We start from the raw sequence: 5,348 nt of genomic DNA on the forward strand, positions 1-5,348 counted from the left end.
TATATATATATATATATATATATATATATATATATATATTACATACACACACACATAAATATATATATACATATATGCATGTATGTATATTTCTTTGTACAAATACATATACATATACATATATATACATATACATATACATATATATATATATATATATATATATATGCATGTATATTTGTTTTTGTATTTATGAACGTGTGTATACGTAAATTTGTATGTATATACGCAGATGATTACTTTTCGGTTTATCTATTTGGTACTATTAATATAAATATTGCTATATTTCTTATTTATTGAAGGTTATTTAAAATGTGTGTATGTATGTGTGTGTGTATTGCCTGTGTGTTTGTGTATACATTTATAAATATAAATTCTACGGTATGAAAAATAAACTTAACTCCATATAAAAAAAAAAAACTTAAGAAAGAAAACGAATAAAAATTGTCCCAATACCATTTCATTCGTAGTTGTTATTCAATATTTTGCAAAGTATTCACTTAGATATATGTTGAATGAACAGCGAGTTATTTACTCTGTACAGTATAACCAGCCGTCACTCACGTGTGAATATGGATTGGTAGTATGTACTGTGCTATTGCTGCTTGTTTTAGATATCTTTTAATAGCGAACAGACTGACCAGTCTATCCTTGATTTAGCTGAACCTCAAAAATGTCACAGCTGGAGCAGAAGACGATTGCAGCAGCACCCAGATTGGTTTGGAGAAAGTAAGACTAAATGTTTTGCTGAAGGACACAACGCGCTGTGTGGTCCAGGAATCTAACCTATGACATAATGATCATAAGTCTAGATACACTATACCTGAATACAAACAACTAAAAGCCACTCCCCTTTACTACGTAACGAAAACGATATCAGTCAGACGAAAATCCAAGTGCAACAGAAATATTTTCACACACAATTATTTTTTGAGTATAAATTACTCAAACACTGACCTCAAATATGTAAAAGAAATATCCTTTGATTTTCATCCTAAATTTTGGTTACAATATTGACTTAAATATTCGATCAGATTACGTAATGTAACGAGTTTCCTTCGTTAGTTCGCCAGAGAGTTTCATAGTATAGCCAGGGGCGCAATGTACAGACGCTAATTATAAGTTACAAACCATTTTTCTTCCCAGTTTTTTTTTTCTCAAGATGGCCTCGATTGCTAATCTTCTAGGTTACCAAGTTGCCGTGAAAATTGAAGCAATTTCATATTTCGGACAAAGTCCTTCAACAATGTGTTCAAGTATTGTCCGTCGGAAGTCAAACGGCAGTGAAAGGTTAAAAGGTTGGAACTAGGAGTGTATGATCGGGGTAATCGCAGTAAATGAGTGTGAAATGTGATGTATGAAGGGAGATGGCCGCAGAGAGGCAATTAATTGTGAGAAGCTGATAAGGATGAGTGAGAAAAATGAAAAGTGTGGCTGGTGTGAGAGTTAGTTGGAGAAAATCCAAGCGGTTGGGTATAGTATGATACAATAAATTACAAACAAATATATCATGCATACTCATGATGCAAAGAAAGATATGGATGGTCAGGATGGGATAGGCTGCGTGGTAAATTTAATAAAGTTGGAAACGAGTGTTCCTACTTCCAGTAGTCGAAGTTCCTAGATAAAAAAAAGTGCTTTTGTTTATTAAGTTGGTAAATCATGTATAGGACGATGGTGTTGGCAAACTCTAAATACGGAGAATTGGTGGGAAGATGGCCAAGAAGAAGTGAAGCGGTGAGCCTCAGGGTTTAGAATACCATGTCATTTCCGAAAGAGATCAACCAGACAATGAGTAGTCTCACCTATAGACAAAATATTACAACAACGGTATATAATAACAGTTAATCAAATTAGCTCAAGTGTAATCAAAGTGGTTGGAAATCTGGACTTGAAATTACTTCGAATTATGTTAGAGAGGAATGGAAATTTGTTGCATTGGGTAAAGGATCAAGCAGAGATTCCGGATTGAGTGTGGTTGGTGATAAAGGAACACTTGACCATAAGGTCACGTAAATTTTAATCACGTTTGAAAGACAGGAACTGAGATGCAAATTAGGTATCAAGCTGTAGAAGACGAAAACTGTAGAGGATGGTTTTCTGGAGTAGACTGGAGCAGGTAGCAGGGTGAAGGAGAGTAAACTGATGAGCGATTGTGAGAAAAGAGGATGGTGGAGCAACTGATACTATACAGTCGGCTGAAGGCCGTGCCTTCCGCAGATTGGGGGACATATTTGAGTGAGGAATAAGTGGTGTATTTGATAAAAGTTATTTTAGAAATCAGTGTCTTTGAAAGTGAGGTGATAGAGATGGAGAAATTGAGGAAAAGATAAATCCAGTTTGATATCAGTAAAATGATGAGAGAAGAAAATTCAAAGAAGTTATCGGAGTTACTTGATTTATAAGACATAGATATCTAAGAAATTGATAGAGATGTACGTGATGCTGACAATAAATTCCAACACAATGTGAAAATTTTTCACAAAGAAGATGATGGAGGGAGACTGGCTTTGCTGAATGAGGTTGTACCATTACAATTCTGTCTTGGGTTGAAAATAACTTTGAGCCTCAACGTAACCGATAAGCAGATTGGAGTAATTGGGGTCCATCCTGGTGCTTTTAATGGTTCAACTCACGGGAGAAATATAAACAGTTTAAAGTAAGAACGAATTCAATGAGTAAAGAAAGCTAGGTTGAAGTGCAGCACAATACTCGAAAAGATAATCAAGGGCCAAACTTGCGTGATTATGGGAGATTACAGTGTATAGGGATTTTGTATAAATTGTGTAAAGAGTTTAGAAAGGTGAAAGGTATCGTTGGTGTTCGTGAACTTGGCATGGAAGTGACCTAAGTGAATGTAGCTAGTCAAGGTAACTGGAGATTATGCAGGAGATTCAGTTGCAAACGGAAACAATGGAGAAGCCAGGGTTTGGCTTATGAAGTTTTGGTAATAGTTTGATGCAGGAGAGAGAACTCAATCTTACTTCAAAAACCTAAATGCTTGTAACATTCACTGTTAGAGCAACATGCGACAATAAAGACATAATTTAGTCAGGTGCTCAAACAGTTATTCCATTAAATACCCTGATATTATTTTCGCATAGATTGATGTGATGTTCAATATGGAACAGATCCTCTGTGTGTGGCTCGACGATCAGACCGGACGTAATGCACAGATGAACACGATAAGCATTCAAACGAAACTTAAAACTTTGCATAGTGATTTGTGTCAAGAGGAAGGTTGAACATCTGATGCAAAATCTTTTCTGGCTAATAAAGGCTGGTTAGGAAGGTTTAACAAACAACTCAATTTAGACATTAAAATGATCGACTATTTCTAATTAGCCTGCGAACTTGAAGAAAATCATTTACGCCCCAAACCCTAAACGGCTTTTCTAGAAATGCATACCTACTAGGAATTTTAATTTCTAGTGAAGAAAATCAATATCCAGTTAAAGCAGTGGTTATCAACCGAGGTCCATATGATCCGGGAAGGGGGTCCATATTAATATTTTGTTGTTAAAATTTATATGCAATAAATTGGTTATACTTTTACAATACACAAAATATTTTCACAGATTTTTAATATATAATTCCTAATATTCAATCATAAAAATATAATAGGATTTTTTCAAACATCGAATAGCTATGGGGGTCCAGTACAATAAAACAAGAGCCAAAAGGGCCTATGAGCAAAAAATGGTTGATAATCACTGTTTCAAAGGTTCCATAGTTGTTTGGCACTTCTTGTGAGAGAAAACAGTGATGGTACTATAAAATTAAAGCAACCCTTATGTGTACCACTCTGAAAAGCCAAGGGCTCTCAAGTTTAATCTACCTTGTGATTTGGCATTCAAATAAGAAGATTTGGGTGGCAACGAGCCTTTTTCAAGATAGAACGGTATATTACATCGAATCACTCATTAAATTTAAATGTTCTTTCCAATAGTGTAAGAGTAGAATATACTTCCACAAGAATAACCTTTTTGTTCCAGCCAGTGAATGAAGGTGTGATAGCTAAACTGAAATCATATAATCTGAGAACTTCGAAACAATACATAAAACTAATCACTAAGAGCATAAATCTACGGTTGGAGACATAAAGAAAATATTATAGACATAACAGAGTCAAAGGATTAAATGAAACCCTCAGTTCTGAATGATGTTTGGAAAAACATAAGTCCGGACTGAATCCATGAAAATTTACTCCCAGTTCAGGCAGACTGTAATATTATATGGCTAAAACGTTTGAAGAAGATGTAAGAGACGTGGTTAATTTGCTAGAATTCTATAAGGAAAGTTTGTCAAATGAAACGCAAATGATGGAGAACAAGAGTGAGCTGCTGGGCATGAAAAGAACACGAAAGCTCTACCCACTCCTATTCAGTTGGCTACAAAGAAATGTTGGCACATATACAGGAATTTCTGCAAGACTTTGCTTATAGCGATTCTAATCGTAGACCTAATATAAAAATTACAAGAGGATTTCATGAGTTCAGTTTCTACACTGAGATGTATAACGAGTTGGTGCCTCATAGGCGTCTAACAAGTTTGGACATGTTTCTCATCCTGGAAGCAGTACTGACAATGAGGATCAACCAAGCTCTTTCTCTCAGTATCTCTCACTCAACACTACCTAAAACACAGCAGTCGACATCATTTGTAATGTGCCAGGTGCAACATTACTTTATTCTTATTTATTCCCTAGTATATTTCATTTTAAAAGTTTTTAAATATATGCATAGTGAATAGGGTGTTTTAAAAAAATACTATTTTCATGACAAAAAAAGAAAAATCTCGAAAATTCCATCGTAATGCACCTCAATTTATGATATAGAAGCCAATGAAAAACTGCATTTTACGTTACGGAATTCGACGTTACAGTAATCTTCAAGCAACGCAACACTTCTGTAACGCGATGTATGCTGTAATTGTGAATCACAAGTATTTAAAAGCACTCATCATATATTTCGTATATCTATCTGATACATGAGACGGAAACTGCAAAAGTTGCTAATAATAGCGACCATTACAATTAATATATGTGAGCGGTTATGTGCCTATATGTTTATTTGTTTACATGTATGTATATGTGTATCTAAATATATGCGTATATATGATGAGTCTGGTGTAGTGTGTGTACGCGCACGTGTGCGTATGATGCTTGTTTCATAAAACAAATCATACAGACCTCAAATGAGAATATAAACATGTAGATGTTTTTCTCTCCCCTTCATTCTCCTTCTTAGTCTATCTCGTTATCTCTTTCTCTCGTCTTTCTCTCACTGTTTCAGATACTCTCTCTCTCTCTCTCTCTCTCTCTCTCTCTCTCTCTCTCTCTCTCTCTC

The sequence above is a fragment of the Octopus bimaculoides genome, chromosome 3 (assembly GCF_001194135.2).
Source record: "Octopus bimaculoides isolate UCB-OBI-ISO-001 chromosome 3, ASM119413v2, whole genome shotgun sequence".
In the NCBI taxonomy this organism is placed as follows: domain Eukaryota; kingdom Metazoa; phylum Mollusca; class Cephalopoda; order Octopoda; family Octopodidae; genus Octopus; species Octopus bimaculoides.